The following is a 13148-nucleotide window of genomic DNA, read 5'->3' as shown; positions in this document are numbered from 1 at the left end:
CACAATAGAATTAAGTAAGAAATTAATATCAATGTGACATCTACTTAAAGCAAAAAAGAAAGGAAAAGGAAAAGAAAGGACATGACTGCTCCTAGGGAAGCATAAGTTTATTATACACATGTGGGCGAGCATAGCCAGAGGCAGACACATCTGGGAGAGTCCATAGTGGTCATGATCATAAATTGTGTGTGTGTGTGTGTGTGTATGTGTGTATAGGTGTATAGGTGTGTGTGTAGGTGTGTGTGTAGGTGTGTGTGTAGGTGTGTGTAGGTGTGTGTGTGTGTAGGTATGTGTGTGTATGTTTGTGTATATGTGTGTAGGTGTGTGTATGTATGTGTGTATATGAGTGTGTAGGTATAGATATGAGTGTGTATGTGTAGGTGTGTGTAGTTGTGTGTGTTTGTATATGTGTGTGTATGTGTGTATGTTTGTGTGTAGGTGTGTGTGTAGGTGTGTAAGTGTGTGTGTGTAGGTGTGTGTTTATGTTTGTGTATGTGTGTGTATGAGTGTGTAGGTGTAGATATGTGTGTGTAGGTGTGCGTATTGGTGTGTGTGTGTTTGTGTATGTTTCTATGTGTGTGAATGTGTGTGTGTGTAGGTGTGTGTATGTGTGTATGTATATGGTTGTGTGTGTGTGTGTAGGTGTTGGGGGAGGGGCAGGACCAAGTACAGCATCCAGGAGGTCAAAGTACAAAAGAAGAGAAGGGGAGTAGGCAACCAAATGTCTGGATTACATAGAGAAGAGCCTCGGGGGAAGTGCAGCCTGGCCCCTGGGTTGGAGAGTTCAGGGTAGAAAGAGGGGGTGGTGATAACAACCATATACTGTAACAGGTAGGGACTGAGGGATGCTGGGAGAACCTGGAGGCCAAGTATGCTTTTATAAGTTAAGTAGGCACCTCAGCTGCTTGTCCTGCCCTTAAAACTTAACGCTATTCACACCGCAAATATCCAGAAATTCAAGGAGATTTTCTTAAACGATTTATAAGACAAAGGCAAAGTCACTAGCAAAGCTTCAAATTATTTTGAACTGAATGAAAATGAAATACATTGTATCAAAACTTGTAGAAGTCATAAAACAGCTTTAACATACTCATTATTAAAAGCATTTAAAATTAGATGATGATAAAAGTAAGAACATGAATCAACAAAGTGAACACTCAACAGAGAAAAGAGAAAAAATGGTTTAAAAAAAAAGATTGACAAAATAAGCAAACCCTTAAACTAGATTGATTTAAAGAGAGGAAGTATAGATCACCAATATGGGGAATTAAAAGGGGGGCTACTACCAACATAATCCTGTGAACAGCTAAAGGAGAAAAAGAATAATAAGAAAACTTTTATGATAAAAAATCTGAACATTAAATGAAAATTATTGAAAAAAGTATCCAATTTGAAATGAGAAATAGGATACCACCACCTTTCCAGCAGACTCCAGCAGAGATGTTCTCCAGACATTCATAGCAGAAATGTCTGCAAGCTACAGAGAGATTTTCAGAATATAATTGTCTTCTCCAGGGAAGACACCTCAAACTCTTACCAAAATACCCAAGTGGTCCCTAAAAGCATAAACATAGAAATAATTTTATCAGGGCTAAGCAAGTTGTACTTAAATCTTTAGAAACATATATGTGCAGGGGGATGGGGGGCATTGCATTGGGAAGAGCCAGAGTAATGGGAAAATGATGTAACTATATTTTAATTTATATCTGCATTCTAAAAGGAAGAAAATAAAGCTTCAGAGATCATTGTATTAGACAGTTGAATGAATTCCATAAGCACAAGGGGAAAAAATCAGGGGAGAGAGAACTGGCTGCTTACTTTAGGAGGCCAGCATCACCCCAACATCCTAATCTGACAAAAACATCACAGAATGATCTTATAAACCAATAATCTTCATGAACAGAGCGAAAAATTCCCGTCAAAATACAAACATATCGAATCCAGTCATATTTAAAAGGATATAAAACACAATGTATGAATGCATTGGACTCTCAATACTGTTAATGGATTACCGGGAGAATGAAATGTCAGTAAGGTTTTATACACACATTGCATAAATTACAGAATAACTTTAATTTTATTAAGGCCAGTATTCGTAACACTGGTGAAGGTGTGGAGTGACTGGTACTCTCCCTCACTGCTGATAAAATGCTACAGGGACTTTGGAAAAACTTAATCATTGTAAACTTCATTATCTACCTACCATATAACTGGCCATTCAGTTTTTATGTTTATCAAAACCAAATGAAAAGATGGGGCTACATGAAGACATATATATATATTCTTTTCAACTTTTTTTGTTATTGTCCCAAATTAGGAATAACCTATATGCTCATCAACATGTGGATGAGTAAATAAATTGTGGTATTTTTATAAAATGAATATAATATCACGTAGTAAAAAGGAATATGACAGGCTGGAGAGATGGCTCAGCAGTTAAGAGCACTGACTGCTCTTCTAGAGGTCCTGAGTTCAATTCCCAGCAACTACACAGTGGCTCACAATCTGTAATGGGATCTGATGCCCTCTTCTGCTGTGTCTGAAAACAACTGCAGTGTACTCATATAAAAAAAATAAATAAATCTCTTTTTAAAAACGGAATATGACATTGATATTTGTCTTAGTAAGGGTTTCACTGCTGTGAACAGACACCATGACCAACACAACTCTTATAATAACAATATTTAATTGGGGCTGGCTTACAGGTTCAGAGGTTCAGTCCATTATCATCAAGGTGGGAGCATGGCAGCATCCAGGCAGGCACGGAGAAGGAGGATCTGAGAGTTCTACATCTTTATCTGAAGGCTGCTAGTGGAAGACTGACTTCTAGGCAACTAGGATGAGGGTCTTAAGCACACTCCGACAGTGACACACCTACTCCAACAGGGCCACACCTCCAAATAGTGCCACTCTCTGTGCTAAGCATATGTAAACCATCATAATATTCATATCTGTATATTATAAGACAGTGTCATGTCTTAGAATCATCATGTTGAGTGAAAGAAAAGTGTAAAAGAACATGGGTGGTGAGGGATAATTTATGTCCAAATAACTGGGGAATCATATAGATGTCCAAAGTGGTGACATCAGCTATTTAGGATCAATATCAGCCCCCTAATGGCTAACACCAGTTGTTCAGGGAACAGTGACATACTCTATTACATACCATTTCTGGCAAAATACCTCTTTTATGTGGGTTTGGTATAAATCTAGCTTTGATGTCAGAGACATGAACATGGCCTTCAATGCCATGTGTGTGTGTGTGTGTGTGTGTGTGTGTGTAGTTGTCCATGTTTATGTCTGGGCCTGCCTATATGTGGCATGTGTGTGCTCACATGTGCCTGGGTGTCTGCGGGTGCCTGCCTGCCTCACAGATTTGGCTCAGAAAGAACAAAGTGTCCTAAGTGTCTATGATTCCTCACAATCTCTTCAACCTCTTGGCCCCTGGTGATCGCAGTCTTAGCCTGACCTCAGAGTGTGAACCTTACTTCTCTCCAAAGGCTTCTCACTGTGGGATTGCATTCATTTGGATTGTGTGAAAGTTAATCTCTACTTTCTGTTGGGGTCTGGGAATTTCCCCACAAAGCACATGCATATCAAGTTCAATCAAACAGGGACAGTTTATTGAACACACACTTTGGGGCTGACTGATCAGGGACACAGGTCAGGCTCAGAAGCTGAGACTGAAATCCCAAAGCTAGAATGCTAAGGGGCTTTTAAGCTTGGAATCCATAAACACCTATGGCAAGTTATCCCACCAATCAGAATCTAGGGATAGGAGACTTCCCGAGGAACATGTCTTGTGGTACACTTCTTCTGTGCTCATTGGTTGGGTTATTCAACTCTGATGGGGCAACTCGCTTAGCACTCATGTCTCAACTTGCCAAGCAGGGTGTCAGTTTCCCACATACATGTCCTCTGCCAAGCAGGATGTCAGTTACCCAAGGAGGTCTTGGGAACGTAAACTTGAGTTGACCTCTATTCAAAATGGAAGTTTTATTCAAATGACCATAGTAACGTCAGACAGGCTGTGGCTTATAAGCCTTGACACTTTCAGGAAACAAACCATAGCCACCTGGGCTTAGAGGGAGCCAAGAGCAAAGGAATGTAAGGAGACTGAGAGATGCATGGCCACCAGGATTTTGTGGGTTCAAAGGTCAAAACTCACCAGTTGTCCATCAGTTATAGTTACTGCCCTTCAACTATAGTTTACAGAACCTGTCTTAAATTTTTATTTAAAATTTTTTTTAAGCAAAAACTAAATAAACAAGAAGCAAACATCCTAGTAAACTTGAAATTAATTTTTTTCTTCCACCTCATGATCCATCTGAGTCAGTTTTTTGACAGTATTAACCGTGGCTCTCTTCTTGTTTTCATCAACATTATCTCTCTCTCCCTTGAGAATTTGTGGCTGTTGAGTTCAGTTCCTGCCTTGATATGAAGTCTTGCTCTTCATACCTTACAAGTCTTGGCTGACTTGGGTCTACAGCAGGGATGGGCTTGCTCTCAGGGGTTTTTCCTCATGTTGATTATATTAGTTATGACTCCCCAGAGGAACAGAATTGACACAATAAATCTACTATATATATATATATATATATATATATATAAAATCTATAATAGAATAAATAAAAGAAGATTTATTAGAGCAGCTTCAGGCTGTGGGTCTTGGCTATATAACAATAGCTACTGGTAGGTGTCCCACTCAGTAAGTGTCATGGGGGAGGCTCAGGACCAGGACCAGTGGGGAATTGGGGATATCTAAGCAGAGCTTCACTTGCTGGTGAGGTAGTAGGTCTTACTAGGAAGAGGGGGCAGCTGACTGGCTATAAAGTCTTTCTACCTTGTGCTAGAGTGCTGATAGCAGGAAGAAGCGTTTGTGAACCCCCAAAAGACCACCAAGGAGAGATCTGATGCAATTGCATTAGGGTCTCTATACAAGCTTGAGTTTGGGCCACACCACCACCTCTGATGCAAGAGAATGGGAGGGGTCCCAGAGCCCAGTTTCAGGCAGGCATTTATAGAGGCAAGAAGAGGGTATCTAGTCTGGTATGCATCTGATGGAGGGGGGCATCATGGCCTTTTACATAACTGGCTGGTGCTGGGAGCCAAACCATAAACTTGACTTCTGATTGGAGGCTGTTGGGAAGTGAAGTGTCGTGGCAGGCTTGTAACCTGGAGGTGCAGATTTTTTTGGGAATAGCCTGGAAACTGGTGCTAGATGTAAGTTTTGTTAGGGGGTAACCTGGAAACTGGTGCTAGGTACCGGCCAGTCTGTTAGTTAACTTTAGTTTAACCTTGGGTCAGGTTTTCTAAGATGGGGTCTGAACCCAAAAGCTCTGGTCTCTCACTATGATGGAGACCTCTTGTTGACCAGGATACGGGTCATTTTTGCTCCCTTGCCTTTCCTGCCCCAAGTTACATTAGGAAATAGCTGGTTCTTCTACACCTGTGAGTCTTTCTCCAATTATTCGGATTAAGTCAGCTGACTTCAGCACACATCTCGCCCACTAAGAACTTCATCTGTTTTCCGTTTCTGTCTCCTAAAAAAATCTGTCCTTTCTTCTCTGCTGCTGCTGCTGCTGTGCTCACTGTGCTGGGTTTACAGACCTTTTATTGTTTTATTGCTGCGCAGTCAGTAGGGTGTTTGGTGGGGGCATAAATGTAACTGTGCTCTCTCTAAAACCTCAGGAAGCGCTGCATGCATGCCTGCAACCCCAGAATTTGGGAGGTTAGGGAAGGAGAACTGTAAGTTCAAGATCAGCTTGGGGAAAGCAAGACTGTCCCCCAAACAGAAAAATCAAGCCAAACAAACACACAGCATCTCAAGAGAAACTAAACAGCGGTATGTTAATGTGTAGACAGCTCCGTGGGAATGATACAATGTATCCTCCGTGAAGACCAACAGGGTGTTTGCTGATGCCTGAGATGTACTCATCCTGTCCTTAGGTAGTCTGCTCACTGCTGATTGTCACTGGTACCCACTGAAGAGTTTCTAGCATTGCCAACAACCACTGCCTGATTCCACGTAGAACCTCCCAGGACTGTCCCTGTGGGTTTTGTCTGGACACTTCATTTTGCAGTAGCAAATGATGTTCTTTGCTTGTTCACAGCCCTAGTACCAGCCCCAGAGCTCCAGAGCCCCAGAAAGCAGAATGTGGCTGCAATACATGAATGTGACCAGTTAGTGAGATCATACTGAATGCTGGACAAGAGAATGATTGCGTCACATTGCCCAATGTCACCTGACACGTTATGGCAGAGATAGGACAAGAATTCATAACCTCTAGATTTTTAACTCACTTCATTTTCACATTTTTTTCTTTTTAAAAGAATTCTTTTTAATTTTTAATTATGTTTGTGTGTGTGTGTGAGTGTGCACATAGGTTTGTCCCTCTCTTTCCTCTTCCTCCCTTTCCTCTCCCCCGACCCACCGCCCCTCCTTTGGCCCTTCCTTCCTAACAGAGTTCTTTGGATGAGTGTTAGGCTAACCCCACCAGCTTGTGTGTTCTTTGCTGGACATGGTATGTGAGACTCATGCAGAAGTCTTACCCCCTCATGGTTTTCACCCCCTGCCAATATGTAGGTGAGAAAACTTTGGTGGTGATAGGGAAGTTGCCCAGAGCAGTTCAGAGGCTGGGAAAGCATGGGATCTAGGGGTTACATCCAGGCATCCTGACTTTGGTTTCTGATCCCTAACCTATCACTTCTTCTCACTTAAAAAGAGAAAAAATATCTCTGGCAAGTGAAGGGAGGCTTGACCCAGTAAATTGATGGTGGGCCAAGGTTTTAGGAAACCAATATTATTAATAAATACTTCTTCTGATCCAGATTTGCATTTTGAAGGATGCTAAAAGACAGACCTACAAAAGACTGTTTTACTTTTTTCCAGCTCCTTCTATTTTTTTTGTCTAGCATGACATTCGTTGATGTTCAGCTATTACCCACGTGGTTTCAGTGCGGGTTCCTCCTTACATCAAGCACTGGGATGGTCTAGCCTTTATTGTTGGGGTATGCACACACATCCTTTTTAATGCCTAGCAAAGCTTTATGGACACAACTGCTGGACCATTTTAGAGAGGGAAGGTTATTATTATTATTACATTTTGAGACACTTTTTATTACTTCCTCTGGGAAGAGACAATTGGCATTGTTAACAACTAATAATAATGCTAATGGCGATGGCGTCCGATTGCAAGCAGGTGCACCAAGCACTTGCCTAAGCACAGAAGCGAAAAATAAAACAGCAAATGGATTGTAATTTCTGGACTGAGAATTTTCACAGAAAGTCTTTAAATAATACTGGCCAGACTGCGGGAGTGAACGCCTTTGGCTTTTCTTGGAAAGGTATGGACAGATGCTGTGAATTAGCTTCAGAACACGTGTTCCCAGTGCAGTGTGCAGAGCCCGCTGGTTTCTCAGGACAAGAACTCCCACTGGAAGGCTTTGACCTCCTGATGGGAATTTGCCTACGGGCAGTCTACTATCTTCATATAAACTATGAGTAAGGACTAACTAATTTTTTTAGAAGCTATTTGTTTTATTTTAGTCTGTGCGCGCATGCACACAAGTGCACATGGAGGTACCTGTGGAGGCCAGCAAAGGGTGTCAGATTCTCAAGGGCTAGAGTGTTAAACGGTTTCGGGATCACAGTTTGGTTCTTTGCAAGAGCTGCAAGCGTTCGTAACAGCTGAGCCATCTTTCCAGTCCCCTGTTCTTTGATTTATCATAAACCAGGACTTTTATTGTTTAAAAAATAAATCAGAGGCCTGGAGAGATGTCCCAACGATTAGAACACTTAGTGCTCTTGCAGAAGGCCTGGGTTAAGTTCCCAGCACCCATAACCATCTGTAATTCCAGTTCCAGGGGCCCCAACACCCTCCTCTGACCTTGGCAGGAACCAGGCATACATGTGGTATCCAGGCATACATGCAGGCAAAGACTCATATATGTTAAACTAAAAGAAATAGATGTTTGAAACATTATTGAGTTACTAGATAAAGGCAAGAGTCTGCACACTCAACTTCAGTTGTTGTTTTTCTTTTTAATCTCCTTAACATCAATCACATTTTCCTACTGCCCTGGAAGACTGTGTAATCTGGGTGGGGTTACACAAACCAGCAATCCCAGCACTTGGAAGACCAAGAGGGCATTATGAATTCCAACCTGGGTTCCATCGCTATTGTTCCTAGTATATAGTAGCTGTTCAGTAAGAGTTTAATGGACAAATGAACACTTTCTTATATGAATGAATTTTAATGACTAGTTTCTCATGACCTAATCTCTAATGAAAACAAAACAACAAACAAACAAAAAACCCCAGATTGCTGAATTCTACTAAAGGAAAGGCAAGGCTTTTTAAGCCAGAAGCAAGACTAATGATTAACATTAGCTGAGACACAAAAAGTATTAGCGTCTTTGACTACTTTCTAGGTAGGATTATAGGACAAAGTAGGAAAGCAACACAGAACTTCTTAGGAACATTGTCTAATCCTGCTGGGAAGAAGAGAGCAAGCGCGAGTGTCCACGGACAGCTTACCTTTGTGCTACCCAACACGGAGCCTAGGGTTGGGACCCACAGAGCTGAGCGCACAGATTCAAGAAAGGCTGTCAGCATTAGGTGAAGAGCTGGCCAAAGAGGAGAGGGCCAGCTGCCTAGAGACATTCTGAGGTCTGCAAGGGCTGGCTTTTTGAATTGGATTCCAAAGGCTACCTGAGTTTCAGAAGAACAGGTGACAGAGAGAATACAGGAAACAGAAAAAAAAATCAAACAACCCCGACACCACAACCAGACTAAGGACAGCGAGATACTGCCAGGAAGTAAGGTTTCATCTTTGTTGCTGATACAGTGTATGGCCGATGTGTGTCCGGTGGACACAACCACTCATTCCTATTCTCATTTGGCTTTTTCTCAGTCTAGCACAGGGTTGTGCATTGTTCTGGAGCTGCTGAACAGCATCAGGTACTGAGATTCTCAGTGAGGATGTTTGGTGGGTTATTCGTATTAAATGCATATTAAATGTGAATTTGACTTACATTGTTTTCAACTTAAAGTGAGTGTCCCAGGCCAGACATGGAGGCACATCTGTACAAGCCTTGTTCAACACTGTGGGAGCATCTTAGATGCTCTATAACCTGAGATGCAAGAGGAGGGATATTAACGATAAACTAGAGAGCCTCTGCCACCCCTGCTGACTGAAGACACTCCTGTCATTCTCTCTGGCAGTGCGAGCCACGAGGTCAATGCCTCCATAAAGACACACCTTTACCTGCATCTCTAGCCCTGTAAGTTCAGCAGTCGCCAGCCTCTCATGGGTAAGGACAAGAATACACCGTGACTGATAAATAGACACTCACAGGTGGTTGTGCTGTCAGCATCCAGACTGTGTGTGGTCCACCCCTTTGTTCAGCTCAGACTAAAACTCAGGATCCAAGCCAGGACACAGTCCAGGTTCCCTTTCTGGGTTTCCTTTTCACCTTGCTTATCTGCCAGCTTCCCTAGTGGTAAATAATCAATCCTGCAATTGGTTCTGGAATTACAGCACTAATGGTCTGTGAAGATAGTCATGTGGTATTCCCTGACTGGAGAAAGACGCACGAAGAACTGTCTCCTCAACTTCAAAGGCTTTAACCCACTAAAAACACACCCAAAATGTTGGAGATTATATGCAGCTTAGCTGAAAGACACGGAAAGCCTAGAGATAAGATAGGCTCTGTAAACCTTTCATGGAAACTGCGAAAGTCCTATCAGCATCATCTCTAAAAAATGCAAGGCACCAGGAGGGTCTAATCAGTCACTTGGCAAACATTTCCCTGGACAGATAAGAGACCTGGGCAGAGGTGAGAGGAGATGGGACAGGGGCCTCACATGAAGGAAAGACAACGAATAACCGATCTCTTGGGTCATTCAAACACCGCATTACCCCATTCTTCAAAACTTAATAAAAATGACAGCTTGCAACAGTCCAGGTCAGCGTAAGCAGTTGAGCCTTAGAAACAAAGGGGTCCTGTTATTCTTCTGGGATGTGAGTCTGCTTTTTACCTACTTTATCTGGTCCACATTCCAACGCCTCTTTAAAAGGCTGGTAAACAGTCTTGTCAGAAACCAGTAGAGAACTGGGCTGGCTGAGCTCCAAAGGTTGGCTCCCATTTCCAGGTGAACTCGCCAATTCATGGCTTGGTCCATTTGCCCAACCTGAACAGCCAGGTTGACATACTCAGGCAGGAGGTAGGGTGGCTGCCACCTGAAGTTCTGTCCCATGCAATCAGCCCCTCTCTGCAGCAGGCTTTAAAGCAGCCCCATAAGAGACACTCTTGCTCCCCATCAGTCAATGACAGGGAGCCCTGACCTCATTCTCCAACGTTCAGAACCTACTGCATGCCCAGGTCTGTCTTAATGCCTAGCTTGGCAATGAGACCGAGGAATGGTGGGTGTTCTGGAGGGCTCCCTGCAGGGGCACAGGGATTTCTCTACCTTTTGGCTATATGCTTCAAATGGAGAACGTCAAGATCCTCAGAGTTTTTCTGATGTGGTACAGAACACGGAACTGGTATACAGGGATCCACCGCTCCCAGAATAAGCTGTTCATATAAAATACCTTTATGTGTATTTTGTTTGTTTCCCCTAATCATCCTGCAGCTGAGTATTTGCAAAGTTGCCTCCCTGGGTTGTCAGTGATTCTTGTGGCAGAACTCCTAAGTGAGGGCACCGTTACTTCTTTCACGGTGAGGAGTCCAAAGGAACTTACACTGTCATGTGGGCAGAGTTAATTTTATAGGCAACTATGGTTATAAAGTGGGATAATGTGATACATGAAGCAAATAGAACTTCTCAGTATGGAAACAGGTGAGAGGTGAGACACTGGGTCTCAGACCACACAGCTCCTCAGAAGTAGGGCGGAGCCGAAGAAGCCAGCCCTTTGCTAAGTTTCTAGTATTTTGTGCTGAGACATTTATTAAGTATAGATTCCATATATTATACAAGAATAAGATTAATGAACAAGTGTTTTGTAATTGAGAGATTTTCCCCATATAGGGAATTAGCTATGTGTTCTGGATATTTGTAGCAGAGTTCCTGAGCCCCTTGGAAACTGACTTCCTCTGACCAAGCCTGGTGGTCCCTGCACTACTTGTTAGAGTGGGTCACGGGGCACCCCTCTCAGCAGGCTATTTCACTATTTGCCAAGAATTGCCCAGTGCAGGATCCTCATGCAGGAAGACAGGCGAGATGAAGAAGTCAGCTGGACCATGAGGACTGGCTGTAGTCTCATGGTTAGGAGAAGGCTGAGGGACCACAGGGAGGCTGGTGGATGGAGGCAAGCACACAGGGGCAGAGCATCCCAGTCACAGAAGTGAAATGAGGAAGGAAGGAGGGGTCATGTTGGCTGATTCCAGCCAGGATGCAGAGGCCCAATCTCCAGGCATATTCCCTGACTCCTGGAGCCAAGGCAACTAAGAGGCAGAGGACATGGACCTGAAACCAGTCCTGTCTTCCCTGCCCGACTTGTCTCAGCACCAGGCTGGCCACTGATCCTCAGATACAGCAGGAAGATAAAGGGAATGGAGAAGCGTCAGGAGCCCAAGCCCGAGTCTTTATTATTTAGGCAATAAGTCAGACAGCATACAAAATGACACAAAGCAGAGCTGAGATGCCCAAGAAGCCGTGGGCACGGCTCTCCAAAAGCAGAAAAATAGAGATGGGTTCTCAAGAAGGGTCTAGGGAAGAGGGTGGTAAGGGAGAAAGGTTTTGTTTAGAGCTGACTTTTCCCTGTTTCCTGGATGATAGACAGCCCAGGCTTCTGATAAACCTGCTTTTGATAACAAATTCGTGCTTCGAAGGCATCTTGTAACTAAAAGTGCCATTGCACATGGGGCTTGAGCCCTGTCTAAGAATGAATGACGTATCTAGAAAGAAAGCTTTCTGGGAATAATGGCCCAAGTGGTAAGAACCACACACGGAGAGACCACCAAAGTGCCTTCAAAGGCTTTCCTGGGTCTGGATGGAAGGGACCACACCTCTCTTCATCCTCCATTCCTTTCTGCAGCCACAGCACACCACTGGCCCCACTGGGCTCCTGTAATGCCAGAAAGTGCCAGGCACATCTGATCTGGGTAAGACTCTCTTCTAACTTCCGATCTCCAGTCTCCCTCTGGAAAGCAGGCTTCTGCGGGCTCTGAGCTTAACCTTTCCCTTGTTGAGTTGCCCTGGTTCTTAGAAGGAGGCCTGACCTGGGCAATGGAGAGCTCCCATTCCTGAACCTCACCCTTGCCATCTTGCAGAACAAGATTCCATGCTTTCTCTCCCAAATCTTTGTCTGCCTTTCACTCTCCTGAATCTAGAGACCCTTGACCTTGAGCTGGTCAATTCCTGAAGCAGCTGCCTTTTGGGGGTTCCCTGCTTTGGAAACCCAGCACCTAAGTCTGCCTAAAGAAGTCAAGTCACTCATCTAAGATGATGAGAATGTTGAAATGAAACTCAGAGCTGACAGTGTGGCATAGTGTCAAGGATAGTGTCTTAGTCAGGGTTTCTACTGCTGTGTGAACCCCATGGCCAAAGCAACTTGGGGTGGAAAAGGTTGCTTGGCCTTCTGCTTCCACACTGTAGTCAGTCCATCACTGAAGGAAGCCAGGACAGGAACTCAAACAGGGCAGGGACTGAGGCAGAGGCTTTAGCCTGCTTTTCTTATAGAACCCAGGGCCACCAGCTGGCACTACCCATAATCAATAACTAATTAAGAAATGCCTTACAGCTGGGCAGTGGTAGCTCACCACTTTAATCCTAGCACCCAGGAAGCAGGTGATCTCTGAGTTCAAAGCTAGCCTGGTCTACATGGCAAGTTCCAGGACAGCTAGGGTTACACAGTGAAACCAGGTCTTGATCCCCCTTCTCCAAAATAAAAGATCTATGCCCTACAGCTGGATCTTATGAAGGAATTTTCTCAATTGAGGCTCCTTCTTTCAGATAACTCCAGCCTGTGTCAGGTAGTTACAAAACCAGACATCATAGATAGGTTTGCTCCCAGCTGACATACACAGACGGAAGAGGAAGAGGAAGAGGAAGAGGAAGAGGAAGAAGAAGAGGAAGAAGAGGAGAGGAAGAGGAAGAGGAGGAGAAAGTAGAAGGAGGAGGGAGAGAAGGAGGAAGAAGA

The sequence above is a fragment of the Mus caroli genome, unplaced genomic scaffold, assembly GCF_978045245.1.
Source record: "Mus caroli unplaced genomic scaffold, Mus_caroli_1 scaffold_14, whole genome shotgun sequence".
Classification (NCBI taxonomy): Eukaryota; Metazoa; Chordata; class Mammalia; order Rodentia; family Muridae; genus Mus; species Mus caroli.
Note: the sequence above shows the minus strand (reverse complement) of the source record.